The sequence below is a fragment of the Puntigrus tetrazona genome, chromosome 9 (assembly GCF_018831695.1).
Source record: "Puntigrus tetrazona isolate hp1 chromosome 9, ASM1883169v1, whole genome shotgun sequence".
Taxonomy (NCBI): domain Eukaryota; kingdom Metazoa; phylum Chordata; class Actinopteri; order Cypriniformes; family Cyprinidae; genus Puntigrus; species Puntigrus tetrazona.
In genome coordinates, this window is record NC_056707.1 from 18010998 (window position 1) to 18024681 (window position 13684).

Sequence of the window (13684 nt, forward strand, 5' to 3'; positions counted from 1 at the left end):
CCTACTATATTAATACTGTAAAAGCACTATGGTCAATACAACTATGTGAATTTTTTAAATTCACGTCACTATTTGCCATAATCAAATCTTTTAGTAAGTTTGTGAATAAATCATTCAAACAGGTTTTATAAACTGGATCAAGCGCTTTACTGAAAGAAAAAAAAATGACTCAAAGGAATAATTTGATCATGAATCAGACATCTGTGCCTGAATTTTCACAAATGTACCAATTAGAACAAAGGCAACCCTGCTGGGGAAGAAAAAAGAAAGATGTTAAAAATTCTACGACAAATACCATTACAGTCTCTACAAACCATCCACCGTTAACCGTTCAAGCCATCCAGTACCAGTGTTCACCGTTGTTTAACTGAATAAGGCTACTTGCAAACAGTTTGCATAGATGAATATTTTTGCCCATGTTTTTCAAGGATTAACATATTGCATAAATTGTAATTGATTGTAATGTGTGCTTTGAAATATTTGATATATATTCAATGCTCAACTATGAATTATGTGAAGGCCTTTCATTTGTTTTATGAATACTGCTTTAATGTTTATAATTGCTACTAGTGAAGTTGAAAATGTGAATATTTTAAATTTTATACTCATGATAAAATATGTATGGGAATCGCATATATTTGAGTTTTTTTGTTGTTTGGATTGGATCATTGAGCTTATTTGGGGCTTTTGATTGGGCAGTCATGGCCTAATGGATATAGAGTTGGACTTGTAACCTGAAGGACGTGTGTTTGAGTCTCAGGTCTGGTAGGCATTGTGGTGGGTGGAGTGAATATTCAGTGCATTCTCCACCTGTATTACCATGACTGAGGTGAGAAAGGCACTGAACCCCCAACTACTCCCTGGATGCTACAGCATTTGCTTCAGGTGTGTGTGTGTGTGTGCACAGTTGGATGGGCTAAATGCAGGGCACAAATTCTGAGTATGGGTCACATCACTTTCACTTGATTGACCTTTGGGCTGGTTTTACTACACAGACACTGGCAACCTGTCAAGTGCTATTTTGGGCCAATTTTCCATTAGAATTTAGTACGAATAAATCATGCCAACAACAGAAGGCAACAAATTACCAGTAGAGACTAATACAATTCCCATTAAAATCATTACAAATTCTATAAAGTTTTCCAACAGGGATATATAAACATTTTAACAATTTAAATGTGAAGCTTTTATGTCAAAATACATGCTCTTAATTTGCTCACAGTTGTTCATTGGCTACTATCAAAATGCTATTTTAGCCATGGCTACTGTAGCAGGCTGAGAGTCTAGTCTGACTTTATTCTCCACAGGCAAGCTAAGCTTACATTTTGTTTCATAATTAGAGCATATCCTTTTTCCTTTATTTGCCCCAAAAGAATGGAAGCGAAATGTGACAACGTTGTAGCATTACCATATGAAAGCTTAAAGTGTTATCTAATCTAATGAAAAAAATATATACAAGACAAGCTAAAATATTTTGTCAAAATAAAAAAATTAACGTCTTTAAATAAATTAATGGTGTTTCTTTTATGAATAAAAAATACATTTTGGAGCCTGACAACGAACACGCAACAGAATGCTTTACATTTGTTTAAAAAAGTTTTTTTTGAAACTTTACTCTCATTCTTTATTCAACCATTTCACATGGTTTATCAATAAAATTCATGAAGATAAATAGAGTAAATTACATCACTAATGTCCTAGGATAGCTTAGTTTAATAATACCAGGGCATATTGTAATGCAGAAATACACTTTTGCTATGGTCAAAAAAATATTCAGTGATATCTTAAAAAAAAATTAGTAATACTTTATTATTTAACTACTTCCTTTATGAACCATATTACTAGAATATTCACACATATTAATGCCTTATTTCAATGACTTTATTCTAAATGTGTGTTACAACTAACCCTATGCTATATTTTTGCCCATTGCCCATCATCCTGTTTTTTGAAACCGAAGTTTGAGGTCCATTCCCATAAAGTCTCATAAAGGCAAAAAGTTAAAAAATAGCTTGCATTACCTTCTGATTTGACCACTATATTTAGCGATATGAGATAAATATTAGCCTTTTTGATATCAATGTAGTTTAATTAACACGACTGGCTGTCTCACAAGGAGTGCACTTCCTAACATGGAAGACGTGATCTGCCATGTGGACTAGGACAAAAGAGAATTATTAAAGCTGCCCAGACAATGGTCTCTTATTGCTACCGTAGCAGGGAAAACACTAGACCACAGCTTGAGGGCCAGCTTGGAGAGAGGCTCAGGAGGAATTACTAGCCTCAAGCCATCCGGAGCCTAAATAATGATGCATACTGCTCACTGACCTCAGCAGAGCAACACAGGCTACAATTTCATTCTTTTGCTGTTTATTACCATTTCTACCATTCTTAACAATAACCTTTAGACACTTCACACACACATTTTTTAAGACTCATTAAACCTTGAACCTTTAGGATTTTAGATCAATTTTACACAACACTAGTGTGCAAACTCAGTCAACAAGTATGTGAGTCAATCTACTACGAAAAAGAATATTAAAAGCAATAAGCCAGTTACATTTATTCATATTTATAACTATTTTACCAAGTGATACAGCGGACTGAATGCTGTTTATGGTGGACAGGCAATGTAGCAACACTGGCATAGAATGAGAGCTCAAAAATTAACATTTGTCTACTTATTTACAATAATTTATCCAATCAGAATGCAGATTACCCCAAACGTTAATGAGTTCCCTTGAGTTTTTAGACTAAAAATTTTAAATTAGAGTAAAATAAAATTAAACAAGGACAAGTTGGCATAATGAAATTCAGGTATTTTAGGAATATATGTGAACTCCTTTTTATTATTATTATCATCATCATGTTTTCGTTATTAATAAATTAAACACACGTGATATAAATATAATTATGTTTTTAATGTTCTGGAACCTGTTTATTTCGCTTAGTGCCTAAAGCAACAAAAAGTGAACTACTACTAATTTTACCAGAGCTACTTTATGATTTATGTATTAGGTCAAGCTGATTTATTGCACTGCCTTTCTGGCATAGATTCCTATTGGTCTATGGCGGCGTGCAGCAGCCAAATATTTCTAAATAATGACCACTGCCCAAGGCAACGCAATATAACTGACCACACATCTATATAACTGACCACTTCCTATTTATTTTGCGATAACGATCACCCGACTGTACATTATGCCACATATTTCATACTACAAAAATACAGTTTGTCCAGTTTTCCTACTGTGTTGAATGCACATCTTGAAATGAGCCGTCTCCGCTGTTGTTTGAAGCACACGGGCAACCCCTATTGGTAATCTCAGGAATAAAACAGAGATAGAGAAAGAGAGAGAGAGAGAGAGAGAGAGAGAGAGAGAGAGAGGTGCCATGTAGCAAGTGAGCAAATCAGGCAGTTATTCTTCATGCAAATACTTCCAGCACGAATTCAAAGTGCTCTGAATGTGTCAGTAAAGCCAGTTTGAAGTCCCTAATTACATTTGAACGCATGTACAGATAGCTCCCAAGACACATTCATAAACCCACTTTCAGATATCATGAAATCATATTATTGGATTAAAAAAAAGAGGGGACAAGGGTGGATGTTGAAGCACTTGGTGTAGTGATACATTTTTAAAATTTCTACAGGGAAAAGATCATGTCAGAAAGAAATATTCCCGCCAGGGTCAAATCTCACAACCGCTCACTTTGGTGTTAGTCATTGGTATGGAAATCACGATTTGCAAATATGCAAATGACTCTGCCTTCTATGAAATTGTGAAGGGCATGGCGACACCGAGAGAAATGCCAGAGAACTGGGTCCCTCATGATTAAGATCCGCATCTTTCCCCAGGTGAGTTGGTCTCTAGAGACTTTTCATCTTACTGATGCTTTCCTGGATGCTCATCGCCGGCAAATGACAAAAAGCATCCTGAAGTGGCTCTATGAGCGCCGCATTTATTTATTTCAGGGACGTGTTTATTACCACAGCCTTGGCTACTGCAGGTGTTCAAATTTCCTCTTTGTCCTCTAATGGATCTCCTCTCAATGATTTACTGACAAACAATTCCTACCGAGGGACATCCGTGATTTATTCTGAGATACTCCCTTGCAGATCACAAAAACAGAAAAAAAAAAAAGAATCGGCCATTCGCTGTGTGTTTTTCAAGACAGGAAGGCAATGAGCATGTCCGACGAATCACTGCTGAGTTTGCCAATTAGTTTGTTAATTCAGACCTAAAGCAGAAACCACTCACACTACGTGCCGACATAATTAGTATCGCTCTCTCTCAGAGAATAATTGTTTCCTAGCACCCCGGAGGATTTCTTTATCCCAATACTGAGTGACCTTTACGCAAATGCAAGTCATGTGTGAGACAAGGGCCGACTCAGAGCCATGCATTAGAAGACTCACAAAGCCTTTGTGTGAATTCAGCCATGCAGCAAATACAACCACGGCTGGTTTTCCTTATATCACACCGTCAGAGGAACCGTGTCAGTGTCAACCACACGCGTGGTGAGCTTTCTGTGATCACAAATGCTAGGAATGTCTAATTAGCACCAAAGAGAATAATTCAAGCGGAGCACATGACAGCTGATGAGTCCATTATGGATTCTTGGCTTTTATACACTCAAATAGGAAAAATTCCTGGTGAGAGTTTGATGAAAGGCATTCATGAACAGGCTGCGTCTATTAGTAACAGGTTTGTCAACTCAGGACTGATTTGAAAATGTTTTCTGAGATAATATACAGGATGTAGAGTTGTCATTTGAATTTAAGTTAATATTTAGTAACACTTTGAGAGTACATTTTACATTTCATAGCAAGTAACGTTGCAACTAGATGTCAACATGGTTTATATGGGTCCACAACATATAACATACTGACTAGTATATGAAAACCTATTCTACTATGCCTAAACCTAACCTAAATCTACTTAGTAGTAGCTAGTAGACATGTAGTCGCAAAATAGTTGGTAGTATGTGGACTAGCCAAATAAAATGTAATCAAATAATTAAAACAATTTTAATAAGAAAAGGAAGGCTTGGCTAGACAAACGTTAACATTTTGCAAGTTTTAAAAAAGAAAGGTTTAAACGGGCTTGGATGAATAAACATAGATCATAGATACTACAAAACTTAATGGACTTAATTTATGCAGTCTTAGTTTTAGATAATATTTAAATCATTTATTAGCCAAATGTATTTCTATAGTATTTTCAGCAAATTAATGATCACATAAATCCATTACTAAGTGGATTATAATTCTGTAAATACCACGTCCTGTAACTCCTAATCAAATTTATGTTGCAATTTCCCCTTTAGAAACTTTAACATTAAGTTAAAATGTGACAATGTCAATCATAGCATTTGCAGACTGGTAGGTTAGGGTTAGTAGAATTAGGTGACATACCAAGACTGTAATTACTAGTAGCTGATATGTAGTTAGTTACCTAAGTTACTAGTCAACAGAATATCTAAAGAGGACCGTCAAAATAAAGTGCTAGCCTAATTTCAATTCAGCTGTCTGTGGTACAGGACCAATAATACTGAAATTACAACTCAGTAATCACAAGCGAGGAAGCCATTTTAGAATTTTGTCCAACCCTAACAGACACTAAAAGCAGGATATGTGTACATGCAATACATTAAATTGAAATACACTCGTTTTATGACAAATATTGAAGGGCAAAGCAAAAGCAGGCCAACTAAACACCCAAACAAACATCTCTATTTAAGTTAACTTACTGATTGACAGCTCTAGTCTATGAATGATTATCAGTATACAGCACACTACCTGGAGCTCTACCCTTTCCGATTAAGTCAAAGCTGGTGGTAAAATATCAATCACTTCCAAACAAACACTATTAGTAAGCAGAGTAATGGAAAGCTAACACAGCGATGTGTGCATGTATCTGTCTGTCTGTGTATGTTATTACTGGTCATAATTTCTGTGTGATAACTCCCTCATCCCAGAGAACGTCGATTTGAGATTGCTTGCCATTGTTTGCTCCCCTCTAGTGATCTGCTTTTAAATTGACTCAGTTTGCCACGTGACCTCGGCCGACCTTTTGTCTTTCCTAAGTAGGAAATTCATGAAAAACACCAAATTATCGATATCATTCGCTGCCGTTTCTTGAACCCACAAGAAAATCGCGTGACTTATCGACAAAGGGGGCTGATTAGTTTTGCGAAAACATCCCTGCGTTTCATCACGATTGATTGATGTAGCGGTTTATGCTGACGATTATGAAGCCAACACCCTTAGGACATTCAATTACATGTTTATGTTTGTAATATTGATTTTAATACTGAATCAATTACTCATTTTCCATGACTGACATCTAGTGTGCCTCTATGTGCAGCTGGCGCCGTTGAATGAAATCGTCCGTAATTTGAGAGTGCAGAAAAAATATAGCATGTTGCACCACGCTTTGTGATTTATTTATTTTTTTCGCTTTATTTCATCCGACAGAGGTGTAGTCTAGGCTATCTTCCCTCGGCACAACCGTCTCCACCTCTATTACCCTGTGCTGTCAGGGTCAACAGTTAAAGGCACCTCTGTTCATTCCTCTGAGCCACCGTAGCCCCCCATTATGTGTTGCTCGGACCCAGTTTCAGTCCAGGCCATTTGTCACATCCAACCAATAACCCACAATCACTTAAAGTCAAAAGAGGCATTGTGCATGGTTGGTTAGCAGTGACCATCAATGGAACTTTCTGTAATGATGTTCAGAGGAACAGGGTCTTGATTCCATATCTATGCGACATCCTTCTCAAACTTCGGTTAAACTTTATTTAGATAGTCCACTTTAGACAATATGCTATCTATAAGTCCACCCCTAAACCTACCATCTCAATCCTCTGGATGCGGATCCAACCACACCTCCTGAACCTTTTGTTCTGCAGTGAGGGGCTAAATAAAGTGTTACCCAAACGTCTTCACATTTTAAGAAGAACAAGATGTTTCAAACTTGTATTAATGCACTTTGTTGCAACATAGATGGAACTCTAAGTAATCACTGCGATGCTGACTTGGGCACATATATTGAATCTTTCAGGTAAGCTTGACATACAGTGCAAGTGCAATCTGTCAATGTGAACTTTTTATAAGATGTGTTTTTTTCAGGTTTATTTTGAAAAGCTTTAGTGTTATACTAAAAAAAAACATCAGGAATAAAATCAATATTCTGTATCAATAAGCCAATAAATAGAAATTCATTTTAACTGAAGATGTACCAATTTTAACATTCTAGTCAACGCTGATGGGCTCATTTTTTATCGTTTAATTAAATAATTATATGGTCAATAACTGAAACTATGAACACTGCAGATTTGTTTAAAAAAAATAAAACATTTCAAACTAAAATTTGAATGTTACACCTGGACTTTGAGCATCATAACATTGTACAGTATGAAAAATGAATAATCATTTTAAGATTTGCTAAATATTTAACTATACCAACTAAAAAAAAAAAAAAAAAAAAAAAAAAATATATATATATATATATATATATATATATATATATATATATATATATATATATATATATATATATATATATATATATTTATATTAATATTACTGAATGAATGTATATAAAAAAATATATACAAAATAATATATTGCTGATTTACTACAAAATATTGAATAAGTCATATGCAATAGACACTTTCCTCATATTGAAAATCGACTTATATTATAATTTTTGTAACTTTACAGTGAATACAACACTCAAACTAGCTATGAGTCATAAATGGGAAATCTCACTACCCTGTTGCCATGACTTCAACAAGACTAAAAATCCAAATATTTTAATGTTTTATCAGTAAACACTTTATTATTAAACACCATCACACATATTTTCTTACATGAAATGTGTAGCTATGCAAACAGTAAAGTGAGATTTAGGAATAGGTGTTAAGCTTTGTCAGCTTTTGTGTTAAAAGAGAAACGAATTGAGCGTTTCTATTAGCATAGCTATAAGTAAAATTGTAGCGCAGTAAAATATATATGAAATGTTGTTGTTTTTTTAATAAATATATACTGCATTACATGTTCCAATATATATACTCACGTATATTTTCGCCTTGCAAGGAATGACACCAATATATAGTGCATCCAAAATTTTAATTAGATCCGCTAGTTATTTTCTCTTCAAATCAAATATTAAAATACCCCAAATATTGACATCTGAATGGGATCATATGCTCTGAAGGCTTGACACCAGCATTAGAAATAAAATTAATATTTGAGATGCAAGCACACACAAGGCGAGAGCCAGATTAAGATGCTGGAGACATCAAAGTCTGCATGAAAGGCTGCCTAATTCTTTATCATCACGTTACAACAAGGGGGAGACAGATGCATGCAGAGCTGTTCTATCAGTCAGGTGATTACCTCTCCCTGAGGAATAAACCGCTGTCATACACAACCACCCTATGACTGCAAGATGCAATTAAGACCACCACAGGGTTCTCCGACTATCATGCACTACACCACATAAATGTATATTTTTATACCCACAATAAGTCGTCTGAAGTCAGGTTGATTTTGATGAGTAATCACAAATGTATTTTTGATATATACGCATAACCGGTTAAAATATGAATTAGAACACAAGAAAAAAAAAAAAGATGCAACTGGTAAATATCTATTTACGTTTAACAGCTCCAAATTGAGACGATAAGGATGGAAGCAACTATGGAGGGATTTGTAGCTGTATGTTTTGTTTAAGGATACAGCAAAAAATTGACAGGCTGTCAGTTTCCACACTGTTAAAGGGCTTCAGCAGTCAGTGAAGTGACAGCAAAGAACAGACTGCATTTGTATTCAGCCAAAGTTTAAGCTACATAATTGGTTGGCTCTGTAGTGAACTTCTGTATCCCATGGGACGTGATATCTCTCACAAACTACCACTTTACCACAGTGGACACAGGAGAATAAAGACACATTTGGATTCTTGTTTAGACATTGTATTACCTCTTTCTTTAAGGCTAATTTAAGGCCATATTTAAAGACCACTTAAAAAAGTTAATTTTTTAAGAATTTAATTCCAATTATATATATATATATATATATATATATATATATATATATATAAATATATAGTCTAAAGAGTAAATTAACCAGTCTAAATTTTTATAAAGGATAAATGAACCAGTCTAAATTTATATATATATATATATATATATATATATATATATATATATATATATATATATATATATATAAATTTAAGACTGGTTAATTTACTCTTAATGCATTATGGTATGAATGACAAAGCTCTATTTAATGTGATGTTATAATGCATTTTGAACATTTTGTGTTGTTAAAATATGTATATGGTGTATATGCATGTGTTCTTTTTTTTTTTTTGGAAGTTGATGATGTATCTATCGCAAGTTGTTATTATCAATGGACCTTTGTAGTGATTGGTCACAAACCTGTCGTTAAATGTGATTTATTGCATTGTAATTTCTCTTGACGCTAATCTGTGGTGATTTGTGCGATTGGTCTCATTTAAGTTTTATCGCGCCTATAATGCCTGATAAAACAAAGTTTGTGAGTGTGCTGTTTTATGTACAGCCTTTATAGGGGAAACGGCTATACTTACTCCCTCAAAAGCTCACCTAGTGGCAAAAAAAAAAACACAATTGCATTTTCATTCAAACCAACCTGAAAAGGCCAACATATGAGAGGGGAATATGCTAATGTTTCATTTGACTTCAACATGAAACGGCATGAGATTCATTTTTAAAAAATGACTCTTTCTTTTGAGAAACAAGAACTTCATATCAATCGATATGGCAATAATATGTCCATTAACGTTTGAAATTAAAACATCTTAATGGGTTTTTCCACTGATAGACTGGATTTATGTGGATTTTGATGTTTTTAATCCGTCATTGTACTCTCGTTCAGACGGCACCCATTCACTGCAGATGATAAACCGGCGAGCAAGCGATGACAGCCATATTACAATCTCCATGCAGACACAAAAAGACACATCTTCATCTTTAGCGAGTTAAACTATTAGCACTACTGTAGCCCTAAGATGCTTATCATTGCAGAAAACAGTCATTGAAATGTTCTAGAAAATGATGTGCTTAGACTGGGAAAGATGTGAATTATGCTGCAGGTGTTGCAAGTCCTACAATATTCCACTGTGGTCTGTCAAATTTCACCATTAGTTGCCGTCATATTCGAATGCCTTAAGGTCAGGACTACTCTGTCAGCCGGATTTATCACATTTCAAACCCATCTAGATATATCATCCGACATTCCTCCAGGAAATTTAACATCATGGTAATCCATTATTTTTGTGCTCAATCTACATCACTCCAGTTTTTCGTCAGCCACTCATCCTGCCTTTGGAGGAGCGCCGTGCACGAAACTTCCTCCCCGCTGTAAGTCTAGCCCAGCCAGCGCGTAATGACCTCCTCTGGGAGCAGGGCATCTGTCCGTAATGCCTGGCTGTTTGCTCTAATAGGAGTTTGTCACTCTGTGTGTTAACACTAACAGCTCTGACACCCTATAACGTGCAGTCCACCTCTTCTTTAAACCTTCTGATTGGTCTACAAGATTCAGATGAAGAGATGTCATTACACACAATCTCGCTCCATTAGAGTGTGGCTTTCAAAGCAACGCGAATAAGAGGGCATCGCTTTCAAATCGGAAGGTGGATGAAAATTTAGACAGTGTGGGGAGGACAAAATAGAATAAACACTTGAAAACTTGGTTGCAGTTTTGTTATTCATGGAAAAACATGAAAAGATGCTGCATTTATCTGTACAGAAACGCTTTCATGGAAGACTTCCAATTAATTTAGTCCACTGTCTTATATATCTATCAGTCATCGCAAAAACTAATGACTAAAACTTTGACATGGTCAAGCACATCTCGGCTGATTAAAGACGAATCCAACGAGTAAAAAGCATCATTAGTCTCAAGGCGCTTTTGAAAGTTGCTGTCAAATATCCTTTAAAAGTTTCTGTTTTGAAATACTAAAATGAATAAAGATCCATTAGGATCAGCTAATGAGTCTTCACTGACCCTTGATAGTTAATCAAAAAGCATCACATTTACTCTATTTTTTTTTTACCAAAATGTAAACTTTACTCCATGTTAATAGTTCACTCTTTAATTATATCTTATCGTAAGAGGTTTTCAGCTCGGACGACTTGTGCTTGACCTTATTGTGCGGGTAATTAGCAGATTCTCTGAACACTGTTTATGGGGTTGTTGAACAGGTCTGTGCTCCCAGTGCTGTGTGCTGTAGCTCATCTCTTAAGTCCTCACAACAATAGTGAACAGCGTTATGAATATGCAAAGGAGCGGGTCCCCTCCAGGCCTAATAAACGGAAGCAGTGAGCTCCTATGATTAGATTTCCTCCTCCCCTATTGTGGGGGAGTCAGCAGAGGCATGATCTGAAGCTTAAGAACAACAATTAAATGAACAGATGAAATAGTCACTTTGAACTGAAGGACAATATTTTTTATCACTTTAATATTGAGATAATCCTCAGACAGAATTATCTAGAGACACTCCAAATAGTGCTGTGCATATTTGCTGAAGCATCATCGTTTAAGATCGTCCGTTTAGTCTTTGTCCAATCCGGAGTTTAAAGTCAACTCCAATTACCGATTCAAACCAGGTTACGCAAGATAAAAGTGGAACAGGAAATTCAGAATATAACGGTATATAAGTTTGCTAAGAACAATGCTTTTTGGCATTATTTTGATCCTTAGATACACTTTAGACATTCTACTAACAGTAAGTAACTTTGCAACTAAATGTCAACTAGCAGTCATTAGAGTATTAGCAGACTGTCTGCCTAATAACTTCTAACACTTTATTTTAATTGGTCCACAACATACTAGCTTTGCATGCATTTGTCAACTTATTCTACTAAACCTACCCCACATAACAGTCTGCTCTGAGAGTTAGTAGACATGTAGTTGCAAATTAATGAGAATTAGCCGCCATGTAGTTACTTATAGTTAGTAGAAATGGACTATCAAAATAAAGTGTAATCTGATGATATTATAATTCATTTATATTAGGAGCAGAATAATTGTGATTGAGAATAATTTATGCAAAAATACCATCATTTATTTAACCTCATGTCGTTCCAACCCTGTATCAAAACTTTACATTCATATTGCAAATAAAACTATCATTTACAACAAAAGCAGAAAAAGCAATGAAGCGCAACGATAATTCATCCAGGCAACGCTGATACCCTTTGAACGTTGGTGTTGCTACCGACGTCGCTTCCTTTGAACTACAAGATGAGCTATAAAAAGAAACAATGAGCTCAAGAAGGTGCTTTTATTAGACTAGTAATGAAAAACATGCAGTGCCTTGAGTTAGCTCTGCATCTGACCTAATACCAGAAATCTCATCTAGCAGAAACTCTGAGGTGTTTCATTGTACTTCTGTGAAACTTTTAAAGTGTCAAAGTCTTATCGGCTCTACTGTTCTACCGTGCCATTTCATCCTCCCGGAAAGAAGTGGTCAGAGGCAGTAACAACTTACACTATGTCCCAGCAAGACCATGCAGGCCTTCACATCTAACATCCGCAGGGCTTGAGGCTCTGTGTGACAGTCTCCAGACTGAGCGCCGATTCACTTTTTCCCTGCTGATATTTCCATCTCAGCCGCTATCAGTTAATGAGGCTCAGACTGTGGTTCTGCACCTGCGGAGAACTGCAGAATCAATCTGGAGGACTGCTGGACTACAAAGAGATCTTCAGCACCACGGGCAGAGATTCAATCATCGGCCTAGAGCCTCATCTGTCCCGTCTGAGGAGCTCAAAGGAGTATTTTGCTAAATAACCAACTCAGGAAAATAATGAAATACACAGACAACATAAATACAACTGCCTAATGCACAAAAGCATACGCTAGGAAAATTGCATTGCTTTTTAACGGCAGTAAATATTTTACATGTTTAGAAACGTGGGATTTTAGCAATCATTTAGGGCATTGTTTATTTATCAGATGATGACAGACAGGTGAACAGACTAGATTGATAAACACAATCGTAGACAGAACGATAGTTAAGACAGACGGATATGGACATTGTATAGGCTACTTCGTATTTTTAGAGTGCCTCGCCATTGACTGCTTTGCGTAATTGCATAATTTGCATAATTTCTGTCAAACAATGCAGACATCATGTGCAAACAAACGACACAATCAGCGAGTGCAATTCATTCTTAGCGATCTCCCCTCTTAGACCGCAGCATTTATCAGTTCTGTTTTAAGATGAGCAATTTGCAGCTTGTGAAATAATGGCTTTAAGATTTATTCGAAGCATCAGTCGGCGAAGAAACCACAGATGGAATATTCCGTCTAGAAATATTAGGATATTAGAGAAGGATATTGCTTTCTTTTGCAAAAAAAAAAAAAAAAAAAAAAAAAAAAAAAAATGGCTGCAATAATGCCGAACATAAACAGCTGAAGTTTTTTTTTTAATAAGAGTCTAATACAAACATCCAAGTGAGTGAATATTAAGAGCAGCGCCACGGATCCGCACAGCGATGCTGTGATCCTGTGTGATAGTAACATGGAAAATGTCATGTGCCTTATTAGTGTCTACCTGCAGATAGATGAGGATCGGTGGCTGACCTCTTTGCTTTCCTGAAACTCAAAGTTAGTCAGAAATCATTACA